We start from the raw sequence: 25,355 nt of genomic DNA, 5'->3' as shown, positions 1-25,355 counted from the left end.
GTTTAACATCAGTCCGTCCCCCGCCCCCAATATCTGATTGAGTTCCCCTCCCCCACCTTTGATGTCTAAGTCTTTGGCCCGCCTTTAGCAAAAATCCTGTTAGGTCAGTTTTAGCAAGAACCCCTCTACCCTTCAAGTCTCCTCTTAGTAATTTTCCACGCACTGACCCCCTCACCCTGCTCCTTGGCTATAAATCCCCCCTAGTCCTCCTTGGCTATAAATCCCCCCTAGTCCTTATTGTATTCCGAATTGAGCTCCATCTCTCTCTCCTAGCCTTACTTAAATCAAGTCTCCCTTCTTTAATCTCTCTCTCTCTCTCTCTCTCTCTCTCTCTCTCTCTCTCTCTCACACACACACACACACACACACACACTTGTTTCTTTTTAAGTGAAGCCAGATCTATTCCAGAGACAGGCTTCCAGTTATGAGATTCTTAAGAGTTCTTGCAAGGAGTTTTGAAGAAAACGTATTTCCGGGTTTGGCCTCCTTTTTGAAAAACCTCCTGTGGTCTTTGATTTTCCCAGCCTCTGGAGGATTAAAACCAGTTCTTCCCATTTGCTCCTGAACGGAGGAGCTCTTCCGACAGGGGCCAAGAACAGCTGGCCCAAAAGGCTGCAGAACCACAGTACCGCCCCAGAGAGGGAACCAGGCGGGTCAGGGATTTCAAAGGGAGTGGGTTTCAGAAGGCTGTGTGGGAATTGTGCACATGGTTATGCAGCCGCTAAAGTGATGGGGAGGTTAGTTAGAGGAGGTGAATGAGTCAACGGGGGTTCCAATCCCAGATACTTACCTCCTAGAACAGTTCACAAGCTGTCCCTTCTCCATTTCCAGGTCACTGCCTTACTCCTGAAACAACCTCCAAAATGATCTTGACTCTCTTCCTCATTGACGAAAACAACACTCTCTCTGACGTTGTCCCTTTCACTTTCTAAAATGTGTGTCCGCCCTGACTGGTTTGGCTCAGTGGATAGAGCATCGGCCTGCGGACTGAAGGGTCCCGGGTTCGATTCCCGTCAAGGGCATGTACCTTGGTTGCAGGCACAACCCCGGTAGGCAGCTGATCGATGCTTCTCTCTCATCGATGTTTCTAACTCTCCTTCCCTCTCCCTTCCTCTCCGTAAAAAAATCAATAAAATATATATTTTTTTTAAAAACTACAAACAAATAAAATGTGTGTCCAATCAGGTTTCTCTCCTAAAAGCTGTGGGTGGCTCTCTCTTGCCCACGGGGAAAACCTCCCAGCCCACCATGCAGCAAGGATCTGCCCAGGCCGTCCCCGCCATCCCCTTACCCTCCACACTCCAGCGCGGGCTGGAGGCGCCAGGTACCCCCCATCGTCTTCGCACTTGCCGCCCTCTCTGCTCCGCCCCCTCTGAATCTCTGTCAAATCTCAAACATCCTTCAAGGCCCCAATGAAACGTCGCCCCACTTTCCAGCTGAATGAACTTGCACTGGTCTTTTCGGGCCTCTATTTAAACATCTGCAATACCATGTTCTCTCTATTGTTTACAACAACCTTGTTTCCTTCCTCAGACAATGACCCCCTCAAAGGCAGGGGCCTTGTTTATTCATCTGTCATCCCCAGTGCCTGCACCATCTTGTCCAAAACTGAGATCCAGCGAAGAGGACAGCAGACCAAGGCCCGCCCTCGCCCTGACCCCCACGCCAGGATAAATCCTCTCCACTTCCTCACAGGACCTTCCTCAGCTCCCTCCTTTGATCGGCCCTGCCCTTCTCCTCCAACAGCCTGAGCATTCAGTCCAGCAGACAGATGAGACTCGACTTGTTAAGGCTCAGAATCATTTTCCTAACCGGTAAGTCTGTAAGTCTCGGTGTGAGGAGGTTGAGTCTGAGGTTTGCAAAGGAAGCCAGAGCACTGAGGGGACGACGCGTAGCACGTAACCCCCGCCTGGGGCTAACCTGTGGCCTGCCGGGCACCCAGTCCGAGGCCAAGACTCCATATCCAGTGCCATCCTTTAGTCTGAACCGGGAGCCAGGACACATTTCCAGCAGCCTCGCCTCTGCTCTAGATTCATGCAGCCAAGGTGACTTCCTCGGGCAGACTCTTTCCTTTCTAAAAATCACATTCTGTTCCTGAAGGAAACCTGGCAATTATTTCTCAAAATACAGACATACAGGTTACAGAGATCAAATGTTGCTGCTGTAAGCTTCAATATAAACTCCTTTTTTAAAGTTTTTTCTCCATAACTTAGTAAGTTCTGTGGCCACTTAGTTGTAACTTCTGTTAATGAAAACAACTGAACAAGGCACATTACACTGGAAAAAACAATTAAGAAAAAACAAAACAAAACTTGCTGGCCTACACCAAGCCCAGGTTCCTCACTCTCCCTGTCTCTGCTGTAATAAGCCTAAATGTGGTTCAACCCCGGAGCCTGTCTCAGGAGCTCCACTGACCCGCGTTTAATCAGCCTCCCAAGGCCATTCTACTTGCCAAACTTCTCTTCTAGGCTTTCCAAAGGCACCAGCACCCTGTCCTTGGACTCTGCCCACAAACAGGCACTCATTCTGGATGACCAAGGACCGTGGCAAACACCTGGCTAAGAAGCAAGGCTACGCTCCACGCAGCATCTACCAAGTGGGGGATGAGAGACTTGACCACGAAGGTTATAAAGGAAACAGTTTGCCCAAAAGGAGGGCTTTTCCACAAACAGCTTTTTGCTTCTCACATTTTAAATGTTCAGTCAAGAGGCAGCCACTGACAACAACCAAAACTCTGGGAATAACTATAGCTTCCTATATCCAGGGACAAGAGGAAAGCCCTGCACCTGGAATGACCCAGAGTAGAATACACCCTGAAAACCTTGAGTTAGTCTAATGCAGGTACAAGACTTTTAGAAGTTCAAGACTACAATAGAGTCTACCACATACCAGGTATCATACTAGACACCTAACATAATTAGCTCTAATTTTCATATTAAAGAGTAAAATAAGAACTTGCTTTTACAAGCTTTAACACACTCAGAGAGATGAACAGAACACAGAACTAAAGCGAGTGAGCCACTTGGCGGAGGACACACAGCTGGCACGGGAAGCCAGCATGCAAAGTTGCTCGGCCTGCCATCTACGGAACTCTACTTACCACCTACTCCAGTCAGTCGTCTGGTAGATTTAAGTAACTCGGTTCATACAGTTGTCCCTTGGTATCTGCGGGGACTGCTCCAAGGACCCCTCACAGACACCAAGATCCACGGATGCTCAAGTCCCTCATATAAAATGGCGCAGTACTTGCATATAACCTACGTGCATCCTCCCACATACCTCAAGTCATCTCTGGATTACTTATAATACCTAACATAATACATACGCTACGCAAATAGTTGTCATACTGTAGTTTTTAGGGAATAATGACTAGAAAGAAGTCTATACATGTTCAGTACAGATGCAACCATCCTAGGCCTCACTACATAATACACATCAGCAACAACCTAACTTTTCTTTAAATTACTTTTAATCTGCAGTTGATTGAATCTACAGATGCAGAGCCCACGAATATGGAGGGCTGACTGCACAGCCACTCTGTTAATAGTGAAATAATGAGCCTTAAAAAGTCTAACGATGCCTGTGTTAGGTCCGCATACATACACTTTTGTGCACACATATGTACAGCAATTACTGACAAAAACTTAGAGACTAACTCAAAGCCAAGAAATACATGGCTCTAAACTGCAATCTCAACTAAAAATACCACACTTTAAGCTGGTTCTTTGAAAATATCAATATAATTGATAAATGTCTATCTGGGCTACCCAAGAAAACAAAACACACCAACTACTACTCATCCCATGGACTTTGGAAGAATAATACGTAAGAGAATATTATGAACAACTCTATGCCTGCAGATATGGTAACTTACACATGAAATGGACCAATTCCTACCAAAATCCACATAAGAAAAATAGATCATCTGAATGGGCCTATAGCCAAGAAAAAATTTTGAATCAATTAAAAACCTTCTCAATTATATAGATTGATACAAATTAAATCAGTGCTCATTTCCATTTTTCCTCCAAATTCTAATCTCCATCACGGTGTCCCATGCAGACTCCCATAGGTGCCTCCAGGTAAAGGTCATACCAAGTATATTGCCCTGAACACTCGGCACATTGATTACGTTTTCAAGAGAAACCATCTGAAACAGCACATTCCGGGCTCCTCGGATCCTCTTCAGGTCAGTGCTCCCAAGATAAGGGACGTGTAACTAATCTTTTCGTTATCTTCCACACCCTGGGCAGCTGTTTTCCGGAGCTCGCCATGTGGAAGCTCAACTTGAGAGACACAGTGAGCCATCGGACGGGGCAAAATACACTCTGTTCTAAATCAACATGGTGCTGATCTTGTGACTATTCTTGGCTCAAAAGACAAGTGAACAGGGCCTGAGGCGTCAAGTGTGGAACTGAGGGCGTTAGGGCCCTAACCAGGACCGAGACCTGAAACTGCGCCTGCACCTCGGCGCTCCTGCAAAGCCTGCTCCAGGGGCCTCAGCCATGCCCGCAGCGCGGAACCGCCGCCCTGTTTCTCAGCTGAGCACAACAAAAGGCCACAGAAACACTACATGCTCCTGATTCCTCAAGCTTCTTGTGGCTGACTTTTCCACCACCATTTACTTTGCACATATTTCCTCAAAGCAGAACAGAGAAACCATGAACAAATACTATTAATTGTCCTTAACATTTTCCCAAATGCTATTTTTAAAGTATATTTTTATTGATTTCAGAGAGGAAGGGAAAGGGTGAGAGTGAGATAGAAACATCAATGATGAGAGAGAATCATTGATGGGCTGCCTCCTGCACGCCCCCCACTGGGGATTGAGCCCACAACCCAGGCATGTGCCGTTGACCGGAATCGAACCCAGGACCCTTTAGTCCACAGGCCGACGCTCTATCCACTGAGCCAAACCAGCTAGGGCTATTCCCAAATACTTTTTATTTCTTGAAAGCAAATAGCATGTAGTACATGTCAAAATTGCTAAGACAAACTGGACTAATCATGATAAAAATAGTTATCAAATGCATCCTGCAACCCAGATGTCCATTGAGTCAATAAGACCTGAAAATAAATCCACAAACCTGGGTCACATCATGTAAGTTTGTGGAGAGCACGTGTGAAATCCCAGGAAAGCTGCGAAGAGACCCCCGCCCCTCCCCTCGTCCGCAGGAGGCGCTCTCTGATCAGTGTCTGCCCTGAGTGAGGGGAAGGGCTCTGGTGACAGCAACTACTCCAGATGTTAAAGTTGAGCAGCTCACCTGGCTGCAGATCAATTACCTTTGTTGGTAATACCAGTGATGTTTCTATCTCCATCTGTGTGACTCTATGTGTATTTTACTCTCTTCATTTTACTTTCTTGTTTCAGAAACAACTAAAGAAAGGCATTCTTTAAATGGCGCCCTTACACCTTGCCGGAAGCCGGTCCATCCTTGCTGCTTGACAGTCGCTGCAGGAAAGAAACATCTGCACAGCATATGTTTCAAGGGACCTGGCATATATAGCATATTGTTCTTAATATGTTTACTCTCCTTAGTGCCATGTGTTTTAACCAAGGTCACCTCTCTGAGAAAGGTTGTTTCCCCAGGTGGGGATTTTTCCCTGAGGTTAGGGAGGGGATACAACCCCTTAATTAAGTGCCAGGCAGGTAGTTAAGCTACATAATCTTTACTCCCTGGAATGGAGATAAGAAACGCCCTAACCTTTGTAATAGAAATTGACAGGATTAAAATTGGCTGGTATAAATACGGATGTAACAAGACAATAAACATCAGATCCTCATCACATCATCATCAGATCCTAACCAGAACCTAGCCAGAGAACATGGCAAAAGATCCCTGGACAGAACCTGGCTACAGAACTTCACTGGAGAACCTAGACAGAACCTAGAGATAGGACTTGGCTGGAGATCCTAGACAGAACCTAGAAACAGAACCTAGCGAGAGAACCTGGCTGAAGAACCTAGAGACAGAACCTAGAGACAGAACCTAGAGACAGGACTTGGCTGGAGATCCTACACAGAACCTAGAGACAGGACTTGGCTGGAGATCCTAGACAGAACCTAGAGACAGAACCTAGACACAGAACCTAGAAAGAGAACCTAGCGAGAGAACCTGGCTGAAGAACCTAGAGACAGAACCAACAGACAGAACCTAGCAAGAAAACATGGCAAGAGAACCTGACTAGAACCTGGCGACAGAACCTGACTGGAGATCCGGGCTAGAACCTGGCTGGAACCTGGCTACAGAACCTGGCGACCGAACCTGGCTGGAGAACCTAGACAGAACTTGGCTGGAGATCCTGGAGGGAGAACCCAACCATGCTGATCAACTGAATGCTGCCTTTGAGTCCTTCCTTCTTCGCCGACTCCTTTGGGGACCCCTGGACCCGCTGGGGTTGGACCCCAGCAACACCTCACTGAAGATACAAAGAACCTGAAATCAGTACTCTAAGCCCTCCTATAATAGACAATCAAATGTTTTTAGAACAAAAATTCCTAATTCTCAGGACAACCATTTAATACTCTTAACACTGTAACAACTTAGGAGATGAGTTTCAAAGACACACTTGTTTGTCAGACTCCTCCAAACTCATCGAGAGGGGAAACAAAAACAAAAAACAACAATGTAGGAACCACTGTGGCATCCCAGAAGTCAGAAAACAAATAAAATTAAATAAAAATAAAATTCCAGTGTGACAGCCACAGCCTCCGGGAGGGATGGAACGAGCGTGGGAAGTGCGTGGCACAGGCTGTGGCCGTGAGAGGCGGGCGGCAAACATCTGTCCACCGAGGGGCAGGCATCTGTGTGCATGAGGACCGGGGTGACGGTGCCAGGGCAGGGCAGTGACACAGGCCTTTCCCCCAAAGCAATGTCACCCCATCCCTCACGGGAGAGGGCAGCTCTCTTTGGGGAAGATACTGGAGACCCCTCCTGCCCCCAACTCTAAAAACGTCTAAAGAAGATTGATTTTTTTAGAGCCACTTGAATTGGCCTAAAAGGATTGTCCCCAATCTCCCTGATGCCTGAAATTCTTCTAAGAAAAGCCTTTTTAACCACAGTTAGGAATAAATGGCTTAAAACATGCTTTAAAATGATTGAGAAGTAATGCATTTTATTTCATTATGAGTAACTGACATTGGAGCCTCGCTTAGATGAGGGAGGAAGAGAACAGGAGGTCAATAGGTGTCTCGAGTGGAGGAGAGGTCACTGCAGAGGGAGGGGTAGGCTGGGATGGGAGAGAAGGATGTAAAACCATCATTTAAAATGACAGCGCACTAGGGAATTCAATGACAAAGGACGGTGTCCACAAATTCTGTTGGGCCAAATTATAGAAGAGAAAAGGCTATGAGGTAACTGACAGTTCAGGCCCTAGTCTTTGCCCTAATAACTTTCCCCACTATGGTCACCATAAAGACTACTGTCAGATTAATTTTCCTAAAGCCCAATTCCAATCACTATCAGCTCAACCCAAAACCTTCGGTGGTACCCACACCCTTCAAAATGAGTCAAACGGGCGCTCTCCCTCCAGGGAGCACACCCACGCCTTTCCCCTCCCCTCCCCCAGGCATGTCACCATCAGCTTCCTCATTCTCAAGCTCCAAGGGCCCTTCCTTTACTAACTGTTTCCTAAGCCCATTTCTTTTCTTTTTTATAAGTTACATTTCTTTCCTTTTTAAAAAAATATTTTTATTGATTTCAGAGAGGAAGGGAGGAGAGATAGAAACATCAATAATGTTAGAGAGAGGAAAAGGATAGAAACATCAATGAGAGAGAATCATTGATCAGCGGCCTCCTGCACACCCCACACTGGGGATCGAGCCCGCAATCCGAGCATATGCCCTGACCGGGAATCAAACCGTGACCTCCTGGTTCATAGGTCAACGCTCAACCACTGAGCTACGCCGGCTGGGCTCCTAAGCCCATTTCTTCTAGGAATTACTTTTTCTATCTCTGTAATTTACCCAGTAAATGTTCTCTTACAGTTAAAAAAAAAAAAAGGTCAAATGGCTTAGCCCATGTGTCTCAGTGGTTGAGCATTGTGGACGAAAGGGGCCACATGCTGACCTGACAAGCTCAGGGGAGGCCTGCATGGCAGTCTTGCCAACTCAGAGACCTAAAGTAACCACAAAGGATGGCCTGAAATTAAACTTTAACTAAAAGCAGTTTTGGTGGGCAGTTATGTCCTAGGCCAGTATCTTCATTGACAAGATCAACTTTGATCCTTACTGAGCCTATCTGTCTTTTTGCATCTATGATAACACACCCTTGAAATGTCTGGGTAACTTGTGACTTCCCTTTATCTGGAGCCCCTGGGGCACAACCAGGTGTGCTGGGTCCCAGGACAGATACCACAAATTCCTTCATCATCATGTTAATTGTTCCTGCACCCACCTAAGTGTGTGTCCATCATTTTACTTTTTATCCAATCCCAGGCGTTTCCCTGCTTTGCTTATCCCTCCTCCTTAATCTGTCACTAATGAATTTCATGTAACCCACCTACGTCCCTCCTTTGATTGCAAATGTATAAATACAATTGTAACCCCGCCATTCTCCGGAGCACTATCTCAATTCGTTGAGGTTCTGCTTCCCGGCATATGTCGACAGTTTGGCTCAAATAAACTCACAAAAAATTCTTTACAGGTTTCAATGGTTTTTTTACGTTAACAGCATCAACCCATGAACTGGTCAAGGCACATGCCCAGGTTGCGAGTTTCATCCCAGGGGAGGGGGGGCGGGGGAACCTATCGGTGATTCTCTCTCATCATTGATGTTTCTATCCCTCTCTTCCTCTCCCTGAAATCAATAAAAACATATTTTTAAAAATGTTTTTAATGAGGTCAAATGATTGAGGGAAGGATTAATGACTTGTGTGGTCCAACTGCAACTTATCTTTTCCGCTCCTGTTTTCTTCTTTACTACTTTGTACCCCCACTGATCCAGCAAAACTAACTTTTCTCCAAATACGCACAGCCGCTTCCACTTTGATGCTTTCGTCACCCGCCTCCCTCCGGGTCCACCTCTCTCCCTGTCTGCCTCTCTCTCCATCTGCCTCATGCCTTAATTCTCCTCCTCCTTCAAAGGCTACAGCCTCCCCAACTATCTCTCTGGTCCCCGCCCACAGACCCAGACCACCCCGGTCATGCCCTCTGCTAAGGCTTCGCCTCAATTACGCTGTTTACTCCTCACACCCACCCTGTGACGTAGGTACTTATTGTCCCTATTTACCAGGTGAAGAAAGAGTCTTAGAGAAATGAAGTAACCCGTCCGAGGGCCCTACACCAGCAAGTACTAAACCAGGATTTGAATCAGGCACTCGGACTCCGGAGCCCAACGCCACCGCCGCTGTGCCGTGCAGTGTGGCACAGCCAGAAAGACTGACCACGAGCTGTCAATAGGGTAAAAGTGGTGTGCCATGTAGGCATCCACATGCACGTATCCATGTGCATGTATGTGATGTGCATACGTGTCTTTCTAGACGCTAAGACACTTGAGATCAAGGTCCGGCGAGGGAGCTCCATCTTTGTATCCGCTTGGTATCCAGCACATACCTCGCACGCAGTGGGGAGAGGAGGGAATGTTTGCATAAATGAGGCTACGTGTGAGTCTTAGGCTTTGTTTTTCAAACAAGAGTAGTTTCTTATAAAAGTCTGGCTCCCAAGTAATTTACTTATCTGGATGCCAGGAGGGATATATTTCAAATTAATCGACAGCAATAAGGACATTAGTCCTATGCATGTTGAGGATGGAGTGAATGAACGTAACATCCTCAAGAGCCATGACCTCGGTTAAAATGTATTAGAGACCTCTAAGAGGAACTGGAGACCTGGAGGTTTGAAATTATGGCAGCACTTTTGACCACCAAGGAAGGAAACACATTCTAGGCGCTGGGACAGTCTGGCAAAGGGCCTGGTGATAGAAGCAAATGATCAGTTGAAGGGGGATTTGAATGGTTCCCCTTGGCCTGGAAAGAATACAGAGAACTGAGGTCAGGGTAATGACCTCAATGCTACATGGTGAGCCATCAGCAGCTGGAGGCCCTTGGCCAGCTCCCACCGAGTGTCTCAGAGCTGTGCTCCCATCAGCTGCAGAGGCAATCGGGGCTTCTCGGAGGCACCCCAGCTGTGAGAGGCCTAGTGGGTGCCTCACACTCTCCAGAACCAACACCTCGACAGCAGCGAGGTCAGGGCACTGCTGCAGCCGCCCTGCCTGAACCGGCCCCGCACTGAGGGCTCGCTGGCATGATGTGCACCCCTCAAGGCAGCTCCAGACTAGGGGTGCGGAGCACGCTACACAGGTGCTAACCCAGCACCCGCACCTTCCTTCCAGGCTCTCCTCCACAGCTGGTGGCCGTGGCCAGAGACACTTAGGAAATGCCAATGGCCCTGTTATTTATGTCTCTTTGTTTATTTTCAATCATGTGGGCATCCTGGTGTAGTTACCAACTGAGCTGGCGTGAACCAGGCCCAGAACGCCGCCCAGCTCCCGGCAGTGTGACACTTGCTGAGGTACAAGGCACCCAGGCAGCTGAGAAAACATTTTTTTAAATCCTCACCCGAAGATATTTTTCCACTGATTTTTGAAGAGAGTGGAAGGGAAAGGGAGAGACAGAGAGAAACATCGATGTGAGAGAGACACAAAGTACGTGCCTGTGACCGGAATCAAACCTGAGACCCTTCAGTCCAAGGGCCGACGCTCTTTCCACTGAGCCAAACCGTCGAGGGCTCAATGGTGCTTTTAATGTTAAGATGCTGATGTGTATTCTACCCAGTGGAGCCTTTAACAACAAATATTAATTTAAAAGGTTTATTCCTTCAGGATTCAGTTTAAAGAAAGGCGACAACTAAAGCTACTGGACAGAGGAGCCCAAATATGTTCAAGTTCCCTTTCTCATGTTCAAGCACAAACGACCAAGGTCAGCAAGTCCCAGCTTTACATCTAATCTCAGCAATTTTTAATGCAAACTAACACCAGGGCAGCCCCGCTTCTGATCTGGAAGACGAGGCATTAAAAAATGTAAACTAGCTCATCCCTGGGCGGAGAAGCATGAAAACGAAGTTCGTTCTCCTAAGCACGGCCGAAGGACAAAACTCAAAGATTTCCTCCCATTAGACTGCATGGGAAGGGCCCCGAGTGGCCACTGCCCTACAAGGAAATAAAAACAGACGAAGGGAGAAACCTGAGCAGCCTGGTATTTGAAATAACTACAAAGTGGCCCACAGCAGGCTCATAAAATGAAGTGGAAGGTAGGGGAAGGGCCACGGCTACAAGAAGGGGGAGGGGAAGGGAGGGGAATAAGACGAGATTGTTGTAGCTGACGTGCAGGCACTTTTTTTCTTTAAATGCCTTGGCCAAAAGAAACAGGTCTCACATGTGTAAGAGCAAGGGCAGCTTGGTTCAGAGCCAACTTGTCACGAAGCCCAGTTTCCAACACTTACTAAGAGGCGACGTTGCAAGGATTCTTTTCTGTCTGAGCTTCCAGGGGAGGGAATATAGGCAAGACCCCGAGCTACATGGAAACGAGAAAATGGGTCCTTGAGGAAAGCCAGATAACTTAAAGCCAACAAAGCTCTCCGCCAGCTCCAAAGACGTTAGTGAGTAAAAACCCAACCCACCCAGCACTGTCAGTATCCTGGGACCTAAAATGAGGCTTCCTTCCTCATCAGCTCTCTGGAAAATGCTGCAATTTGCAAGGAGAGTGAAAGAAAAAAACCCAAAGCGTTCAACTCTCCAACACACACAGTGATCGGCTGGTTCTTCCATTCTTCTCCATTTCTCTCAGCCAGTCGTCCAAATAGCAAGTACACTTGTCTAACGCCACAGCTTCTGGGACAACAGCCATAAATTATCAGCTATTGACGGCCATCTTCAAAAGCACCCACAATATCCTCAAATGAAAATAATACTTAATTGCATTAATTTCCATCTAATTCATGAGTATTTTTAAAAGGCATTAGCCCTCAAAACTCTTTTGGGAGATGTCAAAGTCACAAAAGAGTAGGAAGAAACATTGGTATGACATCAAAGGAAGTCAAGTGTTTGAAGAAAGAGCAGTTGCTTCCAGAACCCTAACATTGTTTTTCCTGTGTAAATCCAAAATTAGCCTTTTGCCGGTCACTATACGCATGACCCCTCTGCCACCCGGCATTTAAAATCTTTTTAAGCTTCCATTTCTAATAGCTGGCTTCAAAACAATCCATTTGACATTTAGTCTATAAAAGTAGTGATAGAATGATCAGTGACATAAATTTAAATTCTACACTGCCAAGAAAAACTTTCAAAAAGGAACCACTTTTTTTTTTTAACTCAACAAAAAGGCAAATATGGCCAAAGGATTTGAAAAGATCTCTCTCCAAAGATACACAAATGGCTACTAAGCAAATGAAGTTGCACAATATCATTAGCCATGAGCGATAAGCAAATCAAAAAGTCACTTTTACCCATTAGGATGGCTAAAATAAAACAGACAATAACAAGTGCTAGCAAGGATATGGAAAATTTGGAATTAAGGGTCATAAGAATTAAGGGTCATTTCTGATGGGCAGCTTACCAACGAGGAAGGGACTCAGCTACATTGCTGGTGGAATTGCAAAATAGTGTAGCCATTTTGGAAAACAACTGGGCGGGTCATCAAAAAGCTCAATATGGCCCTGGCCAGTTTAGCTCAGTAGATACACTGCAGACCAACGGGTTCTGGGTTCGATTCCGGTCAAGGGCACGTACCTCGGTTGCAGGCTCCTCCCCAGACAGAGTCTCGGTTAGGGCGCATGCAGGAGGCAACCAATCAATGAGTTTTTCGCACATCGATATTTCTCTCTGTCTTTCCCTCTCTCTTCCACTCTCTCTAAAAATCAATGGGGCCAAGAACGAGCGATGCGTCAGACCTGGTGGCAGGTTCAAGCCCACCCTCACACTCTTGGAGAAGTGCAAGGTGAAGGGCAGCGTGCAGGCGCACCCTCTCTTCGTCTTCCTGCGGGATGCTCTGCCCGCACCCACCGCGCTCCTGAAGGACCCCAAGTTCATCACCTAGTCTCAGATTACGCTCGATTTGAGGCCAAAATCCATGACCTACGAGAGCAGATGATGAACCAGAGCATGAGCTCCGGGTCCGGGTCCCTCTATGTCAGGTAGGCACAGCAGGGCCAAGGAGGGAGCAGGACTCCGGAAGGCGGCAGGTTCTCGAGGGCCTCGAGTTGCTGGCCACTCTGACAAGCATAGAGTCCCTTCTTATCCAGGCAGTTCCAGTACCTCAGAAGCCCTGAGATTTTAAATTTTTTAAAGTCAGAATGTTAATGTTCTATATTTGTCCAACTGCATTTTGGAAGATTATTTGATATGCCTCTGTGTAATCTGTGGAAGGAACTATTGAGAACCACCCTAGAACGTGTCTTTTAGTGACGTCACAAATACGATGGAAAGTGGCTATCTCCGTTCTCCTCACTTGTGTTTTATTGCTGGTCTTTGTGATACCAAATATTTTTTAAATTTCGAAATGTTTTGGTCTTGGGTAGCAACTTGGAAAAGCCAATTAGGCTAATGGGTTAGAGATAAATCAGTTAATGGAAATGAAACGATTATATAGAATAAATCTGGAAGGAAAAATTACTGTAGTGTGGGTATCTTGTTAAAAAATAGAATGCACAAAATGTGAATGTACTAGAAGAAATTTTCTGAAAATATTGATGATAGTTTAGTCCTTTTAATTAAGTTGTAGATTAGGAAAATTAAATGATGCGTTATGGTATTACATAGACTTATTTGAAAGAGTAGTGTTAATCAGAATCAACCCTTTATTCTCTAATGTGGTCATTAAAACTGTGACATACAAAAGATCTGAAGACTTCAGGTAATGTTATCTTGTTAACATTCTAATAGTTGGAGGTTGTAAAAAAATAAAATAAAAATAAATAAATAAATAAATAAAAAATCAATGGAAAAATATCCTCAGGTGAGGATTAAAAAAGAGAAAAAACCCTCAATATGGCCCTAACCGGTTTGGCTCAGTGGATAGAGAGCGTCGGCCTGCGGACTCAAGGGTCCCGGGTTCGATTCCGGTCAAGGGCATGTACCTTGGTTGCGGGCACATCCCCAGTGGGAGGTGTGCTGGAGGCAGCTGATCGATGTTTCTCTCTCATCGATGTTTCTAACTCTCTATCCCTCTCCCTTCCTCTCTGTAGAAAATCAATAAAATATATATTTTTTAAAAAAGCTCAATATGGAATTATCACATACCTGAGCAATTCACTCCTAAAGAAATGGAGACATACATCCACACAAGAACTTTTGTACACGAATGTTCAAAGTAGCATTATCCATAACAGCCAAAACATAAAAACTATCTAACTTTTTATCAACTAATGCATGGATGAATAAAATGCAGCATACTCACACAATGGAATATTATTTGGCAAAAAAAAAAAAAAAATGAAGTACTGATACTTGTGCTACAATATAGATGAACCTTGAAAACATTATGCTAAGGACAAGAGTCCAGTCACAGCCTGGCCTGAATGGCAGTTGGTTGAGCGTCATCCTGTGCACCAAAAGGCTGTACCTGGTTGGGCACGTATGGAAGGCAACCAATCGATGTTTCTCTCTCACATCAATGTCTGTCTGTCTGTCTGTCTCTCTCTCTCTCTCCATATCCGCAGGTGAGAATTTTAAAAAACAACAACGAATCCGGTCACAAAAGACCATATACTGCATGATTCATTTATGTGGAATGTTCAGAAGAGCCCCTCCATTGAGACAGATCAGTAGTTGCCTAGGGAGACTGGAGGAAATGAGGAGTGAATTCTAATGGGTATGGGATTTCTTTTTTGGGTGATGAAGATGTTCTAAAATTAGACTGTGGTGATGTTTGTACAACTCTGTGGCTATACTATAAACCAAGCATGTCAAACTCACAGCCCACACAAATATTTTCGTGGCCCAGCCAATATAACGGTATGTAAGAAACGTTTTAATAAAAACTTCGTAACTTAATTTTTACAATAGCCTGTTATACATAATTATTAATAACGGACTACAACATTCGCTAATGACTGATTACTATAATAGTGCTGCATTCATTTCCCTTATGCGCCTTATGTGCAGTGCCATTTGTAGGGAGTAGAACAGAAAAATAGGTTTATTTGCGTTATGCTTATTAATTTGTGCAGTTATTCAGTGTCTGATAAGTTAATGTTCAAGAAAAAATATTAATTTTTATTAAAATGTCCTATTATTTTATGTTAACGATGACTCATTTATTTCAGTCCTTTGTATTCAGCATGTCTCCATCGAAATAAACCTACCTTTCTATGAAAATCGAAGCTTTTGTTTTTTGTGGCCCACTTAAACTTAAACCTTATTTGGCCTGTGTTAGCCTTTGAGTTTGACATGCTTGCTATAAACTATTAAACTGTACACTCTAAGTAGATGAATTTTATAATAGGTGAAATATATCTCAAAAAAGCTTACAACCCCACCGGTGTAGCTCAGTGGTTGAACATAGACCTATGAACCAAGAGGTTGTGGTTCGATTCCTGGTCAGGGCGTATGCCCAGTTTGTGGGCTCAATCCCCCTTGGGGGGTGTGCAGGAGGTACCCGATCAATGATTCTCATCATTGATGTTTCTGCCCTCTCTCCCTCTCTCTTCCTCTCTGAAATCAATAAAAAAACTATTTTTAAAAAAGCTTATATATCCCCCACACTATTTGACTGGTAGTTATGATCAGATCAAAGACAAAAATAACACACACCTCCATTAAGGCATATGAATATGTGTCTATCTTGTCTCTCATATGAGCAAGATGCTAGGAATCAGAAGCTCTGGAGCCAGAAGGGACCTGAGAAAGCATCCAGACCAACTCCCTCATCTTATATACGAAAAACTACAGTCAAAAGAGGCGCAATGACCGTCTAAGGCAAAGTCGGGGCCAGAACTGAGTCATGGCTAATCCCGTGCTGGATCCTCCAGTTTCTCTCTCTTTAAAATCTGTCACAACGACCCCAAGGTCATCCTCAGTGTCTGACAGTACACTCACCCCTCTCCAGGGGCACCAATTGTTTGAGGCAATTCTCTCTTGTGTCTGCAATACGTTCATTAAAATGAGAACACGGAAAAGGCAGTCACGCACACTATTCTGTAGTTCTTACTCAACTGTTTTTCTGCCTTTAGCTCTTTGAAGCGTCCAGGACAGAAAGGGATGTTATTTACTGAGCCAACCCACACCTTAGCGAGCTGGATGCCCCCAAGTCTGCATGTGGACTGCAGGGGATTCCTGGGTGAAGGACAAAGGACTCAGCAAATGGCTTCATCCCGCGCCCCAGACTGGTTGGAAGAAAAGGTACAGCAGTCCCCTCCTCTAACCATTGTGAGTCACTCAGGTTTTATAAGATTTAAATACCTTTTAAGATTTGGTGGCTCCAGAAAATAGTGCCATTTGTAGGGAGTGGGAAAAAAAAAAAAAAGGCAGGGGCAGGGGGGCCAGACGGGACTTTTCGATAAAGATAAAACTTGCCTCTGAGAATTCTCAAAGCTAAGAAGAGTGAAGGTCTTTATCTGAGATCAGCATAAAATCCGTCCCTCGACCCAAGTAATAACAAAGAAGGGTCATTTCTGCTGGCCGTGAGGAAGGGGACTTGGCTACATCTGTGACCATGATCACAGGAATGAGGTAAAATGATACGTTTTAAATATATACATTTTTATTGATTTCCGAGAGGAAGGAAAAGGGAGAAAGATAGAAACATCATCAATGATGAGAGAGAATCATTGATTGGCTGCCTCCTGCATGCCTCACACTGAGGATCGAGCTCGTAACCCAGACCTCGACCAGGAATCGAACCATGACCTCCTGGTTCATAGGTTGATGTTCAACCACTGAGCCACACCATCTGGGCAAAATGATACTTCTTAGGAGACAGAACATTCCTAAGTTTGCAAAACTGGGTTAACTTCCATGAGGGGAAATGGCCCCACGGCAGAGAAACCGGCTTCATCAGAGACAGCTGAAGAGCAGGGAGGGAAGCAAAGGAAGGGAGAGACAAGTGAAAGCTGGCCACAGGCCACCTTGACCAACCCTGACCAATTCTGTGTGGTCAACTCAGCATCCCTATTGTACAAGGAATCTGGGACTTACGAGAACGAAGCAGCCTGCCCAGGTCACACTGTGAGTGGCCGCCTGGAGTTCGAACCCTGTTCTGCTGGGCCCGTGGCTGGGTTAGCAACGCCACGTGGACCGTCCACCCCCTTCCGCCACAGAGAAGCCTGCTGTCTCCATTCCCTCATGTGCTTTATCCACTTATGTTATTGACCCTCCAAACACAGCCCCGGAGAGATGCATCTACCACCCCCTTGCTGAGTCCCTTCCAGGAAGTAATGAGGGAAGTATAAAGATCAATATGAAAAACAAAATCATGACTATGCCAATACACTGGGAGAGTTTAGGATCATCGGGAAATGATCGCATCCAATGTGGAAACTGGCATACTAAGAAGACTGAAGCCTTTTATTTAGTTAAAATTCGTCTTTTGAAATCCAAGGTGGGGAGAAAACAGTGCTCAAGATAAAGAAAAAGAAAAACCTGGCTCATGAATTTCAGAAGTCATACAGCAGGAACATGGAGAGTGAGCCAGAACTAAAGGGAAAATAGGATAAAAATAAGGCCTAATAGACAGGTCTTTCTTAGAGGCTTTGCTTTCATAACTGAAAGTAATGGTTAGCTAGCATGATCTTTACAATAAAGAGAAAGATAAATATTTCAAACCGATAATGAAACAACATCAAAAAATTTTAAGCAAAGAGGCAGGTGGCTAAATACTCTAAGGGCAACGATGGAAAACAAGCCGCCCCACTAGGCTGGCGAGCTGAACGGTAAGACATGCCAAGTCAGTCCCGTGCGCATGTGCAGATCCACTCGGGAACAACGGGAGCTGTTCCAGGCAGAGCTGCTGCACGAGAAAACCAAACAGGGAAGGTACATCTATTCATCTAGCATCTGATCCAGTCCCTGCCATGCAAGGTTCACTCATGAGTCAAAAGTACATGAAATTGCCGGAACCGGTTTGGCTCAGTGGATAGAGCGTCAGCCTGCGGACTGAGGGGTCCCGGGTTCGATTCCGGTCAAGGGCATGTACCTGGGTTGCAGGCACATCCCCAGTAGGTGTTTCTCTCTCATCGATGTTTCTAACTCTCTATCCCTCTCCCTTCCTCACTGTAAAAAATCAATAAAATATATTTTTAAAAAATTAAAAAATAAATAAAAATTTTTAAAAGTACATGAAATTTAAACAAAGAGGCCTAATGCTGTTAGGAGCAAAAACAGAACACTGGAGACCAGCTATGGTTATGGGAAATATTAACCATGCTCCGTTAGCCATGATGGCCTTGTGTTGGCTAAAGAAAGGACATTGTGACCTGGCTGGGAGATGTGCGCCCCAGGAACCCGGGAGTCAACCTTGGAAGTGGTCCACTCTCATTCAAGAACTGCCTATTAGCATGGGAAGATTAACAACCTTGTTGCCCAAACAATGGGGCCCACCCCGGCCTGCATTGCCTACTAACCCTGCTCGTAAGCCCTACTTCCCCATGTAATCCTTGTCCTACCCTGTATAAGCAGCTGGTCATTGGGGACGGGGTGGGGGGGGGGGGGAGCAGATTTTTGTGGATGACCTGCTGCTCTCCCACACTGCAGGCAGGATTAGAATAAACGCTCAGCCCTGGCCGGTTTGGCTCAGTGGACAGAGCGTCAGCCTGCAGACTCAAGGGTCCCAGGTTAGATTCCGGTCAAGGGCATGTACCTTGGTTGCGGGCACATACCCAGTGGGGAGTGTGCAGGAGGCAGCTGATCGATGTTTCTCTCTCATCGATGTTTCTAACTCTCTGTCCCTCTCCATTTCTCTCTGTGAGAAATCAATAAAATATATTTAAAAAAAAAAAAAGAAAGAATAAACGCTCATATATGATTCAGCCCTGTCTCTGCTGAATTGGCTCAAGTAGTGACAGACAGCCCGGACCCATTGATTGTCCGGTTACACTAACAGTACTGGGTGGTTACTACAGTCCAGATATTATTTTAAGCCCTTTATTGTAAAGCCTTTATGGGGATAAGAATTACCTTCATTTTACAGAGGAGGTTAAATAACTAGAGCAAAACCTCACAGCCACTGAGTTCTAAGCACTTTACAAAAACTCTCACTTCCTCATTACCAGTCTTATCTTCCCTGGGAGGATCCAGAAACCGAGGCTCAGAGGCTAAGTGACTGCTCAAGGTCACCCGGCTAACAAGTGGCGCAGCCAGTGTGCAAACTAGGGCGACAGGACTCGAAAAAGCACCTGCTCCTCTTATGTTGCCTGTGACATTCCTAAAACAATTCCTCAGAACTAAAAAGAGGAAACAGAAGATGCCATCCTAACAACGGTGGCTCCAGCTAACTCAGGGAGACTGTGAAACAAAGGGGTTAAGAGCTGGGGCCCGCCCTGGCCGGGCAGCTCAGGTGGTGAGAGCATCATCCTGATATGTCAAGGTTGTGGGTTCAATCCCTGGTCAGGGCACATGCAAGAAGCAACTCAATGACTGCATAAATCCGATGACTGCATAAGTAAGTGGGACAAGAAATCGATGTGTTACTGAAATCACTTTTAAAAGAGAGAGAGAGAGCGCGAGAGAGCAAGCAGGGGCCCTAGAGCCTGCCTGCCAGGATTCAAATCCCAGCCACAACACTAGGTGTGCAACTCTGGGCAACCCCTGACCATGGTGGGCCTTAGCTTCCTGATCTGCTGTGCCCTCCTCATGGGGGTTTGTTGTGAGGATTAAGTGAGACCACACCTGGAAAGGAGTAGAACAGTGTCTGATACAAAGCAGTGAGCACAAGAGGGGAAAATGCAACAAAGCAAACGCGGCCAAGGTCCTGAGCCCACCACCCTGCCCTTATGCTGCTTTCCCTGGGCTGCTGGGCGACAGCCCCGCTGGGGAGCCAGGCTCCCCCTTCACGACCACAGCAGCTTCGCTGTGGCAGTGCTCCCGACGGAGTGATTCCAGCATTAAAATCGAAGACCTTTCAGGTGACCCTGTGCCGCCTGGGGCTCTAAAAGCCTGCTCTCTTGTCCACTGCCTTTCTTCTTCTGCCATCTCAAAAGCAATCACATCACGGGCAGCGCCAGACCACGGCAGCGGAAGGCCTGACAGAGATTTCAAAGGACAGAAGTACGTGGTCCGTGAACACAGAGGAGGGAAGACAATATCCCCACCTTCCTTCAAGGCGCGGAGGTTCCCTTATGGAAAACAGGGTGGAGGCCCACATACCGCCTGGCACTCCAGGGTCTCAGGGAACCGGCGATCAGCAGCCACAAAGAAGCAAGCACCAAGCCTGCATGAAGCAGACCAGGTGGGGCCAGACGCCCTGTGAGTAGACGGGAGGAACGCCAGCCTTGCCACTGCTCCGACATTCAAGCTGCAGCCGAAGGAAGCCACCTCCAAAGGAAGGGGCTGCTCTTGGTTGTAAAGTGTAATTACATGCTTTTATTGATTTTTTTTTAAGGGAGAGGAAGGGAGAGGGGGAGAGAGAGAAAGAGAAACATCGATGAGAGATCAACATTGATTATCTGCCTCCTAGCGGGAATAGAACCGGCAACCTCTTGGTGCAAGGGTCGATGCTCAACCACTGAGCCACACGGGCTAGGCAAGGATATTTACTTTCATGATGATCACAAACGTCCCCTAACCTGCTCCTCACCCCAGCCCGGACCATTTTTGACGCCAGTACATGGGATGGGAGACTCACGTCACCTTGCACCTGTTTCCCCTGCGTCTCCATCGGTCATCATATCCTGTTGCTACAGGACTATTTCCAAACACCGCCTACACCTACCCTTCCTCCTTATTCCCACAGCTGCCACTGCGTCCTGGCCCAAAGGAGAACAACTTCCTAGCTGGCCTTCGGACTCCCGTCACCCTCCTCACCTCACCCCACCCTGAGTCCACAGCTGACTCATCTGCTTTAACGTCCAGTTCTGTGTGCTGTTCAGCTCAGAAACCCCAGTTCCTAGCACCCCTGGTCCATACCCCCCACGCCCGGGCATCACTCCCCGCCCCTCACAAAAACCGGTCTTTGGATTCGTGCTAGAACTTATCAGTCTTCCAGCTCCCAGGTCAGGTCCCCGGTCAGTCTCCCACGGCCCTAAGCCGTCTCCTTCCAGCGTCTACAGCACGAGCCCTGCCACTTCCACACCCGCATGCACGTTGCTCCCCTAGCAACTGTTCTCTGCCCGACTCAACATCAGCCGGGTTCAAGCCCCACCAAGCAAGCTCTCCTTCCACATCTCCCTCCACCTCCTCCTCCGTCTCGGAGTTCCTCTAGCACTTGTATCATTTTATGTCGTAACCATATGTGCCAGGCACCATTCCACATGCTCTACGCTCATCTGGTCTTTACAACAACCTGACTGAGTTACTCTCATTTTGCAAATGGACAAGCTGAGGCACAGGCAGGCTAAGTCCACAGCAGGAAGCCCTGGAGCCAGGATTCGCCTGGTGCCAGAGCCCACCCTCCTAACAGTGCAGAACAATTACAGGTGCTTCATATGCACCATGATCACAGCCCTGGACAGTCGGGCCCATGCCCACACCCCCTGGCCCATCCCAGGCTGCACACCAGCAAGCTCTCCACAGCTCAGGACAAGGAAACAAGGCCACGCCCCCGTCAGGAACTGGTTCTGGGCCCAGCAGCAGCTGGAGGCCAGGCTGTGCTCCTCCTGGAAGGCTGGGGGCGCCAGGGAAACAGGGGGTGAGTGGGCCTCACCAAAACCCCCTTTAAACTGACCCCTGACTCATGGGAGTGCTCCCATGTAAGTGCCACCTCAAATACCGAGACAGGCCACCCTCAGCACCGCCAAGTCCGCAGCCTTCAGGGCTGGGATTCTACAGTGAGAAACACTTGTCTCAAGGGATTCGAATAAACTGCATGACGCAGATCAGAAGGGGTCACAAAGCCATTCGAAGGCGCCATTTTGGAAACTCTACGCGAAAAGGGGCGCTGTCTCCCAGGAGAAGGGTCCTGGCTTCCCCAGCACTCCCACCCGCTCGGGGAGCCCAGGGACAGAGAGCACTCGCCCCGGCATGGCTCTGAGAGGCTGGGACACTGCACTTTCCAAGGACTCTAGAAGCTTCTGAGGGATTTTCTTTCTCCCTTAAACACGTCCAGTCAAAGGCATGGATGGTCAAGGGAGTCCACGGTGGCCCTCACAGAGATTCCCAGCGACCACAGTAAGTTTCCCACGCCGCGCCACCCAGGGGATGGGGTTTGCCCCCAGAGTCCAGTCTCCAGAATGCCCACCCCGCTCACAGTGAGCACCCCTCACTGGGCCTCTGCAGGTGGCACCCGGGGGCTGGAGCGGCCTCTTAGCACAATCTGTGACCATTAGAAAATATGAACCACACAAATACAGAGAGAGAACTACACAAATACCACCTCAGTCAGAGTTTTCTTCCCTTAGCCTGGGACACGTTAATATGAACACACAACCTCCCATTTTACTTCCTGACGCTAACAAAGCTAACCCCCTCCTGACCACCATCCCTCAAGGCTCTTTGAACCAGGGCTTCTCAACGTCAGCACTGCTGACCGACACTTTGGCCAAATAGTTCTTGGTGTGGGAGCTGTTCCTTGCATCGTAGGATGCTTATAGCACCTCTGGTCTACACCCTCCCACCCCATGCCACTGGCACCCTCCCCACCCCGAGCTACACTAACTTCTAACTCAGTGGTTCTCAACCTTCTGGCCCTTTAAATACAGCTCCTCATGGTGTGACCCAACTATAAAATTATTTTCGTTGCTACTTCGTAACTGTAATGTTGCTACTGTTATGAATCGTAATGTAAATATCTGATATGCAGGATGGTCTTAGGCGACCCCTGTGAAAGGGTCGTTCGACCGCCAAAGGAGTCGCGATCCACAGGTTGAGAACCGCTGTTCTAACTCATCCACTAACCAGCTCTCTGACCTTGGACATGCTACTTAGCTCCCCTGTGCCTCATTTTGCTCATCTGTAAAGTGGGGGTGACAGAACCTATTCATATGGCTTTGTGGTGATTTCATGTAAAGCGTTAGCACAGTGCTCAGATACAGTGAGTGCGCTAGAAATTTTAGCTGCCTTGCCCTCTACTTACTCTGAAGTTCAGAGCCATAGTCAAACAAGAATGTCAATTACGACGTCCCCACGCAGGCAAGGGGGTGACTCACATGGGAAACAGAGCCCAGCACAATGCTCCGAATGGCCTGCCTGTAATAACGTGGAGGAGGGGACGGACCAATTAATTGAGAACATCTATCTGTTCTTCTGAGTCTCCCCACAAATCTCTCAGGCCCTTAACATCTGTTTACCAAACAAGTCCCTGCTTCCTTCACCAGCCAGTAGTTGCTTACAGCACTGAGTCTGCAAGTCTGACTAGATGGACCGCTTCCTAACAGAACCTCAGGATTCCGTGGCTCCGCTTCTGTTTTGATAAGTGAGGCATTACCGCCCATCTTCTGATCAGTTATACGTGGGCTTTTGAGAATGAAAGTCATCACATGGTACCTGCTTTAGAAGAAATTGTAAATAATAGAGTTTTAAAGAGACGTTAACATTTCTGAAGGACTGAATGTCAGCAGAGGGGCTCCATTTTCCTCTATCTTCAGAATTCTCACAGAACTTCAGACGGGGAGGAGCCTCGGGACTCCCGAAGCCCCGCCTTCAGCGCAACTGCATTTGGAAGCTGTCGAGTGTCCTCATGCCCTCAGCTTGGCGAGAGGCTGAGCCCCCAGAGGGGGTCCCTCTGTGCCATTCGTGTTGGCCAGGCCTCCTGCACTGGGACAGCTCAGCCAGTGGGCGCTAACGAATCACGCGAGAGCATGCCAGTCCCATGTGTTGTTTTTTAAAATACGCAAACACCAGTGAAGGAAAAATACCACATGATCTCACTCATTTATGGATAATAAAGACCATTATAAACTTAAGAACAAAAACAGATACAGAGGCAGAGCTGCCTCGAACAAACGATCTCTGCACTTCCAGAGTCATGGGGGTGTTTGTGTTGAAGCGGGGCGGGGGGGATAAGAGATCAACCGAAAGACTTGTATGCATGCATATAAGCATAACCAATGGACATAAGACACTGGGGGGTAGGGGGAGGCCGGGGGATTGTCAAGGGCGGGGGGGAAAAAAGGAGACATATGTAATACTCTTTGTAATACTTTAAGCAATAAAATAAAATACGCAAACAGAAAATTAACATGTAACTACGTTACAAAAGGCTGGTACCCTGCTGATCCTTAGAGTAAAAGGAACATATTGTACAATTCTGATTCATCTTACTACCCCAAAGATCAGCTCTAGTCCCAATAAACCTTCGTTTCCAAGCCCATCTATGTTTTGATGTTTAAAAAACTATACTCGGATGAGAGGTGGAACCTATTCTTTGGCAAACAGCATATTTTGATAGAAAGTCTCCAAAGACTCTCCATGGGACATGCTGTGAGTGTTTTGTACCAATCAGAAACCCAGGTGGCCGAGAGGGCAAGCTTAATTCTATTTTTAACTTTTGGACCAACTAAGAAATAAAGCTATATAAATAGATGTTTCTCTGCTCTCTCCTCCCCAACGTTCCCAAGCCTGTTGTTTTTGTCCATAATCCTTATCTGCCTGCATGCCAGTCTCAGTGTTCTGTGCTATTAGTACTGCAAGCGCACATTATAAGACCATACTCAACTCTGCATCTTCCCAACAGAAAGAATCAGTCCCTCTAATGATCACTTCTGAAGCTGAATTGTGCTGCTCCTTGGAGAAGAGGCCACACGGCACTGGGATGGTAGCTGTGAGCAGGGAACCAGACAGCTGGCCGGGCCCAGCAAGGCAGTGGCACAGGACAGAACAGTATGTGCCACGAAGCCAGAGAGCCCCAGGTTTAGAGCCCAACTCTGACATCTACTGAGGACTCTGAGCACTTCACACAATTCTCAAAGGGGTCTATTAGCACCTCAGTGGAGGAGCTGAGGGTGAATTCAGTAAGAGTGCACCCAAAGAGCCTACTGTGCCCAGCTGCATGGCTCAGTGGTTGAGCAATAATCTATGAACCAGGAGGTCACAGTTTGATTCCCGGTCAGGGCACATGCCCGGGTTGCGGGCTCCAACCCCAGTGTGGGGCGTGCAGAAAGGCGGCCAATCAGTGATTCTCTCTCATCATTGATGTTTTTCTCTTCCTCTCCCTCTCCCTTCCTCTCTGAAAGCAATAGGAGTATATTAAAACTTTCATAAACTATTAAGAGCCTGCTGTAATGTCCGGCACAAGTAGGCGCAAAGAATGTCATTTTCATCCGCAGATCCTGA

The 25,355-nt window shown here is 46.9% G+C and overlaps 1 protein-coding gene and 1 pseudogene across 1 annotated transcript in view; one reads left to right on the top strand and one right to left on the bottom strand.

Annotated features, from left to right (window-relative positions):
- ANKS1A (ankyrin repeat and sterile alpha motif domain containing 1A) overlaps positions 1–25,355 on the bottom strand; it is a gene marked incomplete at its 3' end in the record, with an annotated part of 148,998 nt that overhangs the window by 91,974 nt on the left and 31,669 nt on the right. The gene's annotated exons all lie outside the window — the stretch shown is intronic.
- The window catches only part of LOC102439077, a 39,856-nt pseudogene continuing 27,376 nt past the window's right edge, over positions 12,876–25,355 (top strand).

Source organism: Myotis lucifugus, unplaced genomic scaffold (genome assembly GCF_000147115.1).
Source record: "Myotis lucifugus unplaced genomic scaffold, Myoluc2.0 scaffold_596, whole genome shotgun sequence".
NCBI classification, from domain to species: Eukaryota; Metazoa; Chordata; class Mammalia; order Chiroptera; family Vespertilionidae; genus Myotis; species Myotis lucifugus.
The sequence above is the reverse complement of the archived record's forward strand: the minus strand, read 5'-3'. Positions and strand labels throughout refer to the sequence as shown.